Raw genomic sequence first — 15,054 nt, 5'->3', positions numbered from 1 at the left:
AATAACTCTTCTACGAACAAAGGGCTCTTCATGATCATCTTCATCATCGTCTTCATCATCTTCTTCACCTTCTTTGTTTTCCTCAGCTTCAACTCTTGAGTTCTATCAGACAAAATATGGAAATAGAGTTATCACATGAAAGATGGATTATTAATTGATTGTAAAGATGTGGAAATAGTTCATTACTCGTCGAGAATTGGAACCATGCTGCGAGCCAGGAGTTATAAACATTAGAGAATCGTACACAACACTTCTTTTTAGTATCACTTGCTTTAAGAACTAATCCATGTATGTTTGTCCTAGCAGAAAGAGAAGAAAAACCTGTGTTCCAATCTTTATAGTTAAGCATTCAGAATATCATGGCTGTCCAACCAAAATGCGCACACTAAAGAAAGGAAAAAGATGATTTGGTACGCAGTTCGCATATACTACTTGACATTTTGACGTTTGCTCTGTCTGAAGAAGATTTGGTTGGTTCACTGGCATTTAGCTTGCTTGCGGTGAAGGCAGCAGACAGCTGATTCAACACCTGCAAGGACCAAAACGACAATCTGATTGCAGCTTGCCTAGCCTCATTTATGATCCCAACGATTTAATTAGAATTCTATTAGAGTAATTGTTTAAGTGAGCAGTGGTACTGACCAATGTGACCCATCCCCAGGTATATATAATACTCCTTTGGTTACATAGTACTCCCTCTGATCGAAAAGGCTTTTTCGGACAAAGGGAGTATATGCTCACAGAACAGCTAGCAACTTCCTTTGGTTACCACAGCACCAGACTTGATCTGAATGTTATTTGGGGAAGGCAACTGCCTCCCCTAGGATGATTACTAGATGAAATCAAAGAACATGAATATTTTGGCTTGCAGCGCGCAAAGAAAATAAATGAAACTCTACCTCAAGATTTTTATCCAAGAATTGTGAAGAAAAGAAAAAAAAACCTTTATCACGATGCAAATTTATGATGCATACAACCCAATATTATATTAATACAATAGATATATCGGTTGGATGGTCAAGCTATTGTAAGTTCAAGTGTTGCAAATACTACATAGAAAGTCTAAACACTTGCTGGTTCTTTACCACTTGACCCATGCTGGTTTCAACTCATGCACTTTCTTATGATACGAGACTTCATCAGAATATTAACAAAGGATCGGAATATTAACAAAGGCCTACATCACTAGTTCCCTTGACACGTCATGTTTTCTTTTGACCAGGTGGTTTATTATAAACTGAGCACCCTTTCCCTCCCATATCACTTACTTTGATGCATCAGTTTCAGACAACCAAAGATTGGGAGGCGCTCAACTAACAAACTATAGAATTCAGACTAAATATATGCATAATAACCGGAGGAAAAGAGAGATGAATGAATGGAGGGAGGAACTAGCTGTACCTCGCCCGCACCGGTGCCCTTGCCCAGCCAAAGACAGAGGGATGCCCTTGACCAGCCGCACGCTTCCCCTATCCAAATCGCCACCGCTACCACTGCGTGTGTCTCCTTGAGCTGGATGGTCGAGATGGGAGGGTGGCAGCAAGGTCACTGGATGGAGGCGACCACCGCGAGAGAGAGCACGAGGGCGTGGAGCCGGTGGTGGAGAGGTAGGACGGTGTTGGGCGGCGCTGTAGGGCAGTACGGTGTGGGCGGCGCTGCAGCAGCAAGGAGGCATGGGGCGGCGGCGGGACGGCGTGGGAATCGACTGGTGGTTGTTGGAATTGATCTCAGGCAGTTATTGACTGAGAGAAAAGGGGGAGTCTTTTCCCACGATGGTGTTCTGATCGGGCACACCCAGAACCAACATTTGGTTTCGGTCCCGGGCCCATCAGCCCCTCTCATATATAAAGAAGAGTCACGTACCTCTTGAGAAGAGTACACACATAAGTACGAGTTAAACCTCTAAGTCCAACTACCGATCCTAAAAAGAGGGAGCTGATGACCAGAAGACCGTCTACCACCGCCAGCCGCCGCAAGGTCTGTGCTGGCGGCGTTCCTGCTGCCATATGCATCATTCAGCTGCTACCTTTCTCTTCGCCGACAATCTCCTGTTGCTGGAGATCACAAGGTGCAGCCATGGTCTACACAGGGGGCTGCATCGGGCAGCCGCCATGGGATTTCTCCAAGCACCTGTAAGTCCTCACGCTTCCGCATAATGCTGTTGATCTAGTCAGAGATTAGGCCCTTACGTTGACTACCCTAAGGCTATTTTTTCCTGACATTGGTATCTTGAGCCTACCTAATCTGGCTAGAACCCTAATTAGGGCTTCCAAACGTTAATCCCAAGTTAAGTGGCCAAATTGTATATGGTCAAACTCAATGGCCTAATAGACCTATGATAAACCATAATGATCATGTTTAATCTTGATGGTTCCGGTTAATGATGTGGTAGTCCTGATTAATCAAGTGCATCTCTTATTTTATTTTATTTTACCTGTATGTTATGATTAATGCTACGTTCACTAGTTAGCAGTTTTTCTGATAATTTTAATGTTCATGATTATATAAAGCGAATGGTTGATGCAATTACGTCTTGATCCGAATCAAGTTACCATTGTATAGTCAACAAGGCATTGACTCTGTTAGTAGCAAAGGGGAGAGGGATTGCAAAATGATGAGAAACTATAATGGCAAATTTCCCCCAATCATGAAACCCTGACCCCAATTCCGAACCATATAGAAAAGGATAATCCCCTGATTCCCAAAGTTCGTCCCCAAATCCAAATCCCCAATTTTTGAAGCCCAAAAAATGTTGAAATTAAGACTAAGCGAAAGGGATTTGAGGCTTATCTACTGATCCCACGACGCCGCCGTCTCTATTGATGATCGGCGGAAAGAAATGGCCGGCGGCGCCGCCCTATTGGACGCGAATATTGTGTGGCCAGTGCGCATACGGTACACTTTCCCGAGGACGATAGTATGTCTATTATCCTTGGTAGACCTTTTCTTGATACTGTAGGGGCTGTTATTGATTGCAACAAAGGCAATGTCACTTTTCATGTTAATGGTAATGAGCATACGGTATACTTTCCAAGGAAACAATCTCAAGTTCATAGCATCAATTCTATTGAAAAAGTTCCAACTATTATTTTTGGAGGTTTTGAATTTCCTCTCCCTACTGTCAAGAAAAAGTATGATATTCTTATTGTTGGGGATTTTCATATCCCAGTTGAGGTAACTTAGTGTTATTCGAAATTTCTCTGGTTCCGTGTTATTCGGAATGAGTTTGTTAACAAGACTTGATCAACCTTGTTAGTGGGTTCATTTTGATGATCACGAGATGGATGAAAATAGAAGGCACAACCTTTTGTACCCTCTTTTTACTTTCTGTTATTTAGATTAAATAAAGCAAAAATAGTATTATCCGTCTGTTTTCTGAATTATCCATGCATTAAAAAAATAGTCTGAAAATAAAAGTGCTCCAAATGCCCTGCAAATTTAGTATGATTTTTTCTGGAATATTTGAGGATTTTAGGCACTGAAAACACTACAGGAGGGGCAAGCACCCACACACTTCATCTTCTACCCAAAAAAATCCCCATCCAGCTCAAGCACGAGTTCTAGCTCTTTTTGCTGTGATTTTTGATCTCTTAGCTCAAAGCTCCATGTGCAAAACTGCTTTGGGAGATTGTTGCTTGGTATGTGACTCCTCCATTGGTCCAATTAGTTTTTGTTCTAGTGCTTTATTCATTGCAAATTTTTGCTGCATAGGTGACCATGTTCTTGAGCTTGCATGTTAAATTTTTGAGGTCCCAAGCAATTCCAATGCATGATATAGGCCCTAGGCACTTGTAGGAGTAGTTGCTATCAATCTTGTTTAGTTTTATTCACTTTTGTTTTGAAGTTACTAAAATTTCAGAAATTTTCAGAAAATGTTAAGGAGGCTCTTTAAAGGCTCTTCTAGCCAAAGCTCTAAGGAAAAACAAGACAAAGAGAAGGAAAAACCCAAGTATAATCTTCTTCGCTTAGCGGAAGTACGGTCGTGTGAATGGTCGTGTGAGGATTTCTTGAAAGAAGCCGGAATTCATGAAGACTTTTATGCTTTAATCGGGACTGCAGGCCTCACTGGTTTCATGAACGACCGAATCGATCAGTATCTCTTACTTACCAATACTTTCGTGCAAAACTTTTATTATTATCCTAAGAAGTCACCGCCTGCAGTATCATTTCATTTATATGATGAATTCAAAGAAATGTCTTTACGTCATTTTTGCGCTGTATGTAGGATACCTTATGAGGGAGAATTAGAGGAACCCCATCGTGAATATGTGGAAGGCTTCGTTAAAACTATTGATGTAGAAGAGCCAAATAAGGGCTCTGAGGCAAAAGTCTCTATTATACACTTTCCTGTTTTATGCTACTTTGCCATATTTGCTAGTAGATGCTTGATTGGTCATGGGAATAGTGGAAATTTGAGTGTTCCAGATATTATTATTCTTCAACATGCTTTGCTGGGAGACAATACTTTTAGTATGGGTGCCGTCGTTGCTAAACGGCTAGCCCTGAATCGTACAAAAGGCCCCATATTTGGAGGTATCTATGTTGCACGTCTTGCTGAACATTTTTAGATACCCATTAGGCACTATGAGGAGGAGGAGACAAAATTACCTCCTCACATTTTAGATTACAAGAGCATGGTAGCACACAAGTTTATTGTTGACAACGAAGAGAAGATGCTCTTATATAGACTTAGATTCAATAAGAAACACTTTGAGTTTATTATTTTGCCTGCACCTCTGTTATTTGATTTGCTTGCAGAAAATCACCTTGTCACGCCGGAAGCGGTGAACAACCATCTAGCCCAAGCTTTTACTCCAGAACCTGAACCTGAGCCAGAACTTGAGTTGGACCCTTATCGTGCATCATTTGTCCAGTGGGATCCGGAGATGACCAGCCAGTGGTATCCTGATTACACCTCCCACTACACCGGGGAGAGTAGCGGCAGTCCTTGGTATTAAACCAACTTAGGCCAAAAGCCTAAGCTTGGGGGAGTACGTATTTCTCACCGACTTTACATTCATGTTCACACACTAGTCGTCGGTGCTCATACTCTTTCATTGTATTATCCATCTTAGTTTAAATTTCTTTTTCTCGCTTTCTTCTTGTGTGTTTGATAAACCTTAAGAAAAAAACCAAAAAATTAGTTAGTTTAATTTCCATGCTTGTAGTAGAAATTAAAATGAAAACCCAAAAAGATTTCTAGTTCTTCTTTTTACTTGTTGGGAGCTTTCCCGTGTAATTAGTTTTATTTTCTTTTCTTTCCTTTGGGGGTCGAGAAGACCATATTGAAAATGCTTAGTGGCTCTTATATGCATGATTGTTTATTTAATTTAGAGCCCATATTACTTGTCTTCTCTCTTGAGTTGAATGCTTGCAGATTCCAGCTTAGTCCAATGCACGTGCACTCTTATTATTATACACATCGTTCGGTCGTGCAAGTGAAAGGCAATAATGACGATATATGATGGACTTATTGGGATGAGAAAAGCTGGTATGAACTCGACCTCTCTTGTTTTTGTAAATATGATGATTCATCGTTCCGGAGTCAGCTATTATGAAGTAAACATATTTGCAATGACATTTAGAGATTATAGTTACTTGTGCCATGCTTGATTAGCTATGAGTTATAATGGTTTACCTTGCGTGCTAACATGCTATTAGAATGATTATGATGCGATATGATGGGATGGTATCCTCCTTTGAATGAATTGAGTGACTCGACTTGGCACATGTTCACGCATGTAGTTGAATCAAATCAACATAGCCTTCATGATATTTATGTTCATGGTGGATTATATCCTACTCATGCTTGTGCTCGGTGTGAATTAATTTTAATGCATGTTTACGACTGTTGTCGCTCTCTCAGTTGGTCGCTTCCTAGTCTTTTGCTAGCCTTCACCTGTACTAAGCGGGAATACTGCTTGTGCATCCAAACTCCTTAAACCCCAAAGTTGTTCCATATGAGTCCACTATAACTTCCTATATGCGGTATTTACCTGCCGTTCCAAGTAAATTTGTATGTGCCAAACTCCAAACCTTCAAATGAAATTCTGTTTTGTATGCTCGAGCAGCTCATGTTCCAACTAGGGCTGCCTATATCTTCCATGCTAGGTGGGTTATTCTCAAGAGGAGTGGACTCCGCTCCTCATTCACGAGAAAGGGCCGGTAACTGGGATGCCCAGTCCCATGATCCAAAAAGATCAAAGCAAATCAAAATAATTAAACAAAACTCCCCCAGGGCTATTGTATGTTGGAGGCACTCGTTGTTTCGAGCAAGCCATGGATTGATGCTTGTTGGTGGTTTGGGGAGTATAAACCTTTACCATTCTGTTTGGGAACTGCCTATAATGCATGTAGTATGGAAGATACAGCCATCTCATAGTTGTTGCGTTGACAGCAAAAGTATGCTGCTCAAAATGTTATTCAATCTCTATTTTAAAATCGAGCTCTCACACCTCTACAAATCCCTGCTTCCCTCTACGAAGGGCCTATCTATTTACTTTTATGTTGAGTCATCATCCCTTCTTATTAAAAGCACCCGCTAGAGAGCACACTGTCATTTGCATTCATTATTGTTGGTTTATATTGGGTATGACTTGATTGGATCTCTTTTACCATGAATTACAATGTTTAGTCAGTCCTTGATCTTTAAAGGTTCTTTGCATTTATGTTTTGCGGTCTCAGAAAGGGCTAGCGAGATACCATTTTGTTATATCATGTTATAATTTTTTTGAGAAAGTGTTGTCATCCGAGTTTTATTATTATGGCTTGCTAGCTGATTATGCTATTGATATGAGTAATTGTGAGACCTATGTGTTATTGTGAGTATGGTTAGTTCATAATATTTGTGGAAACTTGAATGTTGGCTTTTCATGTTACAACAAGAAGAGCAAACAGAGTTTGTAAAAGTTTTTCTTTATCACTTTCAGTTTATCAACTGAATTGCTTGAGGACAAGCAAAGGTTTAAGCTTGGGGGAGTTGATACGTCTCCAACATATCTACTTTTCCAAACACTTTTGCCCTTGTTTTGGACTCTAACTTGCATGATTTGAATGAAACTAACCCGGTCTGACGCTGTTTTCAGCAGAACTGCCATGATGTTGTTTCATGTGTAGAAAAGAAAAGTTCTCGGAATGTCCTGGAAATCCATGGAGGCACTTTTTGGAATTAATAAGAATTTTTGGCAAAAGAATTAATGCCAGGGGCCCACGACCTGTCGACGAGACAGGGGGGCGCACCCCCACCCTAGGGCGCGGCCCCCTATGTCGTGGGCCCCCTGGGCCTCCTCCGGCCTCAACTTCAACTCCATATATTCCGTCTCGGGGAGAAAAAATCAGAGAAAAAGTTTCATCGCGTTTTACGACACGGAGCCGCCGCCAACCCTAATCTCTCTTGGGAGGGCTGATCTGGAGTCCGTTCGGGGCTCCAGAGAGGGGGATTCATCGCCGTCGTCATCATCAACCATCCTCCATCACCAATTTCATGATGCTCACCGTCGTGCGTGAGTAATTCCATCATAGGCTTGCTGGACGGTGATGGGTTGGATGAGATTTACCATGTAATCAAGTTAGTTTTGTTAGGGTTTGATCCCTAGTATCCACTATGTTCTGAGATTGATGTTGCTATGACTTTGCTATGCTTAATGCTTGTCACTAGGGCCCGAGTGCCATGATTTCAGATCTGAACCTATTATGTTTTCATGAATATATGTGTGTTCTTGATCCTATCTTGCAAGTATATAGTCACCTATTATGTGTTATGATCCGACAACCCCGAAGTGACAATAATCAGGATACTTCTCGGTGATGACCGTAGTTTGAGGAGTTCATGTATTCACTATGTGTTAATGCTTTGGTCCAGTTCTCTATTAAAAGGAGGCCTTAATATCCCTTAGTTTCCGCTAGGACCCCGATAAACACGGGAGGGTAGGACAAAAGACATCATACAAGTTCTTTTCCATAAGCACGTATGACTATTTACAGAATACATGCCTACATTACATTGATGAATTGGAGCTAGTTCTATATCACCCTATGTTATAACTATTGCATGCGGAATCGCATCCGGCATAATTATCTCACTGATCCATTGCCTACGAGCTTTTCATATATTGTTCTTCGCTTATTTACTTTTCCATTGCTACTGTTACAACTACTACAAAAACCCCAAAACATTTATCTTTACTTTTGCTACTGTTACCTTTATTATCATACCACTTTTGCTACTAAATACTTTGCTGCAGATACTAAGTTATCCAGGTATGGTTGAATTGACAACTCAACTGCTAATATTCAATGATATTCTTTGGCTCCCCTTGTGTCGAATCAATAAATTTGGGTTGAATACTCTACCCTCGAAAGCTGTTGCGATCCCCTATACTTGTGGGTTATCACACGCTTCTCCGTCTTCACCACAATGTCATCCACATAGACGTGGGCATTGCATCCGAGTTGCTTCAACATGCACTTCTGCATACAGCGTTGGAAGGTGGCGCTGGCATTTCTCAAGCCGAATGTCATGGTGATGTAGAAGAAAGCGCCGAATGGTGTGATGAAGGCGGTCTTCAAGTGACCAGCCGGATCCATCTTGATCTGGTGGTAGCCGGAATAGGCATCAAGGAAAGACAACAACTCGCATCTGGCTGTGGAGTCAATAACTTGGTCTATCCGGGGCAGGGCAAACGGATCTTTGGGGTAGGCTTTGTTGAGACTGGTATAACCAATGCTCATATGCCACTTGTTGTTCTTCTTCAACACAAGGATCAGGTTGGCAAGCCAGTCCGGGTGGAACACTTCCATGATAAATCCGGCTGCTAGCAGTCAGGCGATCTCTTCTCCAACAATCCTTAGCATTCGGCCTCACGTGTAGTTTGTGCTCGGCTAGATCCGCTGGGACACCCGGCATGTCTTTGGGGGACCATGCGAATATGTCTCGATTCTCACAGAGGAAATCAACAAGCTCTCCTTCCTATTTCATGTCAAAGCCAGTGCCCATGACAGCAAACCTCTCCGGGTGCTCCGGGTCCAGGGGGATCCGCTTGGTCTCTTTGGCCGGCTGGAAGGAGGACCCTGCTTCCGCCTCCTTGGGATCATTCGGCATGACTGGCTTCTCGCTGGCCATGGCTACCATCTGGTCAAGGAGAAGTTTTTCTTGAGCAATGATGAGGGACTCGGCCAGCCGACTGCTGGCGGCAGCACAATCTTGCGACTTCTTGTAATCTCCGACAACGGTGATAATGCCCTTGGTGCATGGTATCTTGGCCTTCAGGTATGCATAGTGCGGGACCATCATGAACTTGGCCAGCATAGGGCGGCCCAAGAACGTGTGGTAGGGGCTTTCTAGGTTGACCACCTCGAACCAGATTGGCTCGCGCCAAAAGTGATCACTGTCACTGAAGAGGACGTCAATATTTATCTTGCCAATTGGGGAGAAGGAAAGGCCGGGAACTATGCCATGGAAGACAGTCCGACTTGGCTGAAGCTGCTTGGCCTTGATACCCAGCCGCTCCATGGTCTCGCAGTACAGGGTGTTGATGTTGTTGTCGCCGTCTATCAGAACTCGGCCAAAACGACAGGTCCACCTCCCCGTTGCAAAGGTTGTGTTGAGCACCAGGGCATATGAACCCGGGTTGGGCATCACAGCCATGTGGTCAGCTTGGCTCCAAGTGATGGGCCTCTCGGACCAATGCATGCGGGTGGGAGCTTTAGAGCTGACAGTGTTGACCTCTTGGTGCTGTTGCCGCTTATTGTGCTTGTCACCGGCTTCGCTCGTGAAGATGACGTAGGTGGCATGCTCTTCAGGGAACTCGTCTTGAATGGCGCCGATAGGTCGAGCTGCCGGCTGCTGAGCAGCCGAAGCTGGAGGGCCGGCTGGCGGGGGAGGCGGGAGGGCCTCGCCCTTGGCGATCCGAGCTAGCTAGTTACACTCCCGAGTGGTGTGGTTGGATGGCTTTGCGTTACTGTGGAACTTGCACGGGGTGTCGAGGGCCTGCTCAAAGGAGAGGGCGGGCAGCCATGCTCCCTTGCTAGTTCTCTACCGCTTGGGGGAGGGCTGACCAGTCGGCTACTGATCCTCGACTATTGCTACCTGCCGGCTGATGGAAGCCGGCTGCTGGGTCTTGTGCTTGTTGTCGTTTTGCTGGCGCCGGTTGGTGTCACCAGTCGGCGTTTGGGGAGCCGGAGGGAGCACCTTCCCGGATGCATCCACTCGGAGTTCTGACCTCATGGAGGATTCAGCCGTGGTGTACTTGTCCGCTATGATCAGCATCTCATCTAGGGTGGCCGGCTCGTCGCAGAGGAGTTTGTGCTTGAGTAAGGTGCCCTCTCGGCACCCGGAAGTGAAGTACTCTATGGCTTGCACCTCATGCACCCCTTCGCAGGACTTGCGCAGCTCGCCCCAGTGCGTTAAGTAATCGCGGGTGGACTCAGTCGGGCCTTGGATGCACATGGAGAGCTGGCGAGGCTTGGGCGGCCGCTTGTAGGTGCTGGTGAAGTTGCGGATGAAAACTTCAGTGAAGTCTAGCTAGCTGTTGACGCTGTAAGGCTTCAGGCTGTTCAGCCATGTCCGGGCCGTGCCCTGGAGCATGAGCGGAACGTCCTTCACAGTAATACGCTTGTTGCCACTTGCTATGTTGACTGTGGTGGAGTAGCCAACCAGCCAATCCTCCGGCTTCACGGAGCCGTTGTACTTGGGAGTATCGTGTGGGAGGGAGAACCCTTTGGGAAAGGGCTCGTGACGTATGCGGGGGCCGAAACAAGGTGGGCCGACTACATCTTCTTCTACTATCGCCAGGGATTGAGCGAGTCGGTCGATCCGATGGCGGGCGTCATTCTCTCCGACTCCTTCACGGTGGCCTAGCCGGCCTCCAAGAGCCGGATGCTCAATAGGCGGCGGGGAGGCGTGTCTCTCCCTGCGTGGGAGAGGTGGGCAGTCGTTGCGCCGTTCCACTGCTCTTCGGCGGCCGTCTTGGTCGCGCTCGATCATGATGTGCATGCGCCGACTGCGGCTAGCAGCCGGCTCCGGGTTCTTCCGGCTATGAGTGCCGACTGTCGGGGACCGAGAGGTCGCACCGTGCTCACGGAGAGGGGGAAGGGTCTCATCTTGCATGCCATGTTCCACCATGCGGCGGCCGGCTTCCTGCTGCACGGCGGCCGCGTCGAGGAGCTGCTGCAGGCACTCCATCATGCAGCGTTCTCGTCGCCCTCTAGGTGGTCCAGCTCATTTGCCGCCGCCTGGGCAGCGTGCAGGTTCTCCATGGGGGTGGCGTAGACAGGGCGGTCGGCTCTAAATATGCTAGCAATGGTGGCGCCGCGTTGTCGAACTGCGCCTAGCCGGCTGGGCTTTCCAGCAGCGGGTGTGCCGCCTACGATGCAGTTGATCTTGCGCTGGTAGGCATCAGTAAGGCGCCTCATGGCGGCCAACTGGTTGGCGCTATCGAGGAGCGAGACACAGTGTGCCTCTAGCGTTGCGCCATCCGTGCCTTCCTCGATCGGAGTGGCGAGGGATCGAGGGCCGCACGGATCGGATCGCGGTCCGGTCCGGCATAGGCTCCATCCTGACTAATGACTAGCACCTCTGTGACAGTGCTGGCACTGGTGAAGTTGTCCGCACACGGGAGCGGGTCATCGATGATCTCTACATGGTCGGGGTAGGCATCAACATCTGCCATGTCAGAGTCAATGATCATCTCGACGGGCGGATCAGTGGAGCCAATGGACTCCAGGTCAGAGGCGAGCTCATTGGTGATGTGGAGCTTGCCGAGGAGGTCGATGAGGCAGCTCTCGGAGCTGGCTGATCCCGCGTCGGGCGCGGGATCGTTGGCGAGGTGAACTCCGCCGAGGAGATCGGTGAGGGAGCTCGCGGAGCAGGCGGCCTCCATGTCGTGCAACGCATCGACGCAAGCACCATCCGGTGAGCCAGGCTGGCTGTGCTCACGTGGAAGGAAACGGGTTCCCGTCTAGAACGTGTCTTCGGCCAACGGTGCGCTTAGCCCCACGGTGGGCGCCAAATGCCGTGGTATTTCCTCGACATATGCCAAGGGATGGCTTATCATGTGTGGGGACAGGAGTGCGTTGTCGGGCTCCGGAAGCGGGAGTAGGCAAGACCTCAAATGATGTCGGGTCTTACCCATGTTCGGGGCTCTCCATGGAGATAACACCCCTAATCCTGCTCTGCGGGGACTCCGCATCACTATGATCAAATAGCGGGGCTGCATTGATGCTCCTTGAGCTGTTGGCTAGAGGAGGAAGAAGGCAAGCTAGCTCTACTCCTTCCCTAGCTATGTGGGTGTATGATGGCTAGAATGGTGAACCCTTTGCATGGGAGAGCCTAGGGGGTTTATATAGGCCTACCCCCTTGGGGTACAATGATAATCCGGCTGGTTGTAGGACCCGACCGTCAGTGTCTATGGGCTCCGGCTTCTCCGCCGACAGCTGTGTCCCGCCGCCTGGTGGGCCCCGCCGACTGTCGTGGAATCGGCCGATAGGTAGGGCCCGCCGCCTGTGGGCCAGGAGGACTAGGCCACACTATAGCCTCACCTCTGATGACAGTAGCTTGGTCGGGGGGCGTATGGCTACCGTACCGCCGCCTGGCGGGCGATCACTGTAGCCACACCCTGTAACTTCTGGTTAACGGCGCACAAACTCCAAGGGGAGGGACGGCCGCCTGCTAGGAGTCGGCCTCCCCTTGTGGACGCCTACTCTGGCCTTGCCACCTTTTGGTGATACACGGACAAGTGGGGCCCGCCGTCTGCGGGCCACACCAACCGCCCGCCGTGGGAGCATGGCCCGAACTGACATAGGCGTCATGGACCGCGTGGCTACAGTGCCGTGGCAGGTGAGGGGTGTCTGCCAGGTACGCCCGCATTGTAGCCATGTTCCTTCCTGGATTCGGGGATGGCAGGCTGCACTGTTGCCACGCCATGTCTTGTCATAGCAGGTGGGTGCAAACTTTGAGGAGGCCAGGGGCCGCCTGGTAGGAGTCGGCCCATGCCCTCGCCGCCTTCTGGGGTGCGCCGCCTTCTGGGGTCCGCCTCCTTCTAGGAGGCGGCCCATTGGCACCAGCCGGCCCCGTAGGCTGGCCTTGCGACCAGTCAGGCTAAGGGGCTTGGCCAGCCCCGATGTCTTAAAAATTGTTGTGGTGTGGATGAGGCTACCCAGGGTCTATCCCCCATCAGCATACAACCAAAAATCGCATGGCAACCTATGCTTCCCTCTGCGAAGGGCCTATCTTTCACTTTCAAGCAAGAGTCAAAGTTTTTCTCTCTATTCCTTTTTATTTTCTCTTTCGGCAAGCACCATGTGGTGAGGAAAGATCTAGGCACATATATCCAGTTGGATATGGGTAGCATGAGTTATTATTGTTGACATCACACTTGAGGTGAATACGTTGGGAGGCGAAACTATAAGCCCGAGTCTTTCTATGTGTCCGGTTGAAACTTTTTGCTCATGTGTATGCAGTGAGTGTTAGAAATCATAGAAGACTATAAAATGGCTGAGTATGTGGACTTGCCAAAAGGCTCTCATACATGACCCTTCCTGAAAATATGATGAATTGTAGTTGCAAAGTTGAGTGAGAACATAGTTTATTGGTTTTCAATAGAGTTTATGCTTTATACTCCAATGTTGTGATGAATTGTTACTTGTTCATGAGAAGTCTATGATAGAAGTTATATGATAAAAGTTCTATGATTAAGTATTATATAAAAGTTTGTTGCTGTTATAATAATATACATGATGCTTCTATGTCCGTATTTTGTTTTTATCGACACCTCTCTATCTAAGCATGTGTACATGTTTTTCAATTTTGGTTTTCGCTTGAGGACAAGCGAGGTCTAAACTTGGGGGAGTTGATACGTCCATTGTGCATCATGTTTTCCTACTGTTATTTATGATGTTTTATGCATAATCATGCTTTTTGGAGTAATTCTAATGCATTTTCTATCATAATATGCAAGGTTCACACAAAGAGGGAGAATACCAGCAGCTGGAATTCTAGACCTGAAAAAGCTACGTAGGGCTACCTATTCTGCACAACTCCAAATGAGTTGAAACTTCACGAGGAATTTTTATGGAATAAATAAGAATTATTGGAGCAAATAAGTACCAGAGGGGGCCCACGCGGTGGGCACAACCCACCTGAGCGCGCCAGGGAGCCCAGGCACACCCTGGTGGGTTGTGCCAGATACGTCTCCAACGTATCTATAATTTTTGATTGTTCCATGCTATTATATTACCCGTTTTGGATGTTTATGGGCTTTACTTTACACTTTTATATCATTTTTGGGACTAACCTACTAACCGGAGGCCCAGACCGAATTGCTGTTTTTTTTGCCTATTTCAGTGTTTCGAAGGAAAGGAATATCAAACGGAGTCCAAACAGAATGAAACCTTCGCGAGCGATCTTTTTGGAACAAACATGATCCAGCAGACTTGGAGTGGACATCAAGCAACAGAGGAGGCGGCCACGAGGGTGCTCGGCGCGCCCCCACCCTCGTGGGCCCCTCGAGCGTCCACCGACCTACTTCTTCCTCCTATATATACCCACGTACCCTGAAACCATCGAGGGGCACCACGAAAAACAATTTCCACCATCGCAACCTTCTGTATCCGCGAGATCCCATGTTGGAGCCTTCGCCAGTGCTCTGCGGGAGGGGGAATCGACCACGGAGGGCCTCTACATCCTCTCCAAGGCCCTTCCGATGAGTTGTGAGTAGTTTACCACAAACCTTCCATTCCATAGTTATTAGCTAGATGGCTTCTTCTCTCTCTTTGAATCTCAATACTAAGTTCTCCTCAATCTTCTTGGAGATCTATTCGATGTAACTCTTTTTGCGGTGTGTTTGTCGAGATCTGATGAATTGTGGGTTTATGATCAAGTTTATCTATGAGGAATATTTGAATCTCCTTTGAATTCTTTTATGTGTGATTGGTTATCTTTGCAAGTCTCTTCGAATTATCTGTTTGGTTTGGCCTACCAGATTGATCTTTCTTGCAATGGGAGAAGTGCGTAGCTTTGGGTTCAATCTTGCGGGGTCCTTTCCCAATGATAGCAGG

The sequence above is a fragment of the Triticum dicoccoides genome, chromosome 1B (genome assembly GCF_002162155.2).
Source record: "Triticum dicoccoides isolate Atlit2015 ecotype Zavitan chromosome 1B, WEW_v2.0, whole genome shotgun sequence".
NCBI lineage: Eukaryota > Viridiplantae > Streptophyta > Magnoliopsida > Poales > Poaceae > Triticum > Triticum dicoccoides.
Note: the sequence above shows the minus strand (reverse complement) of the source record.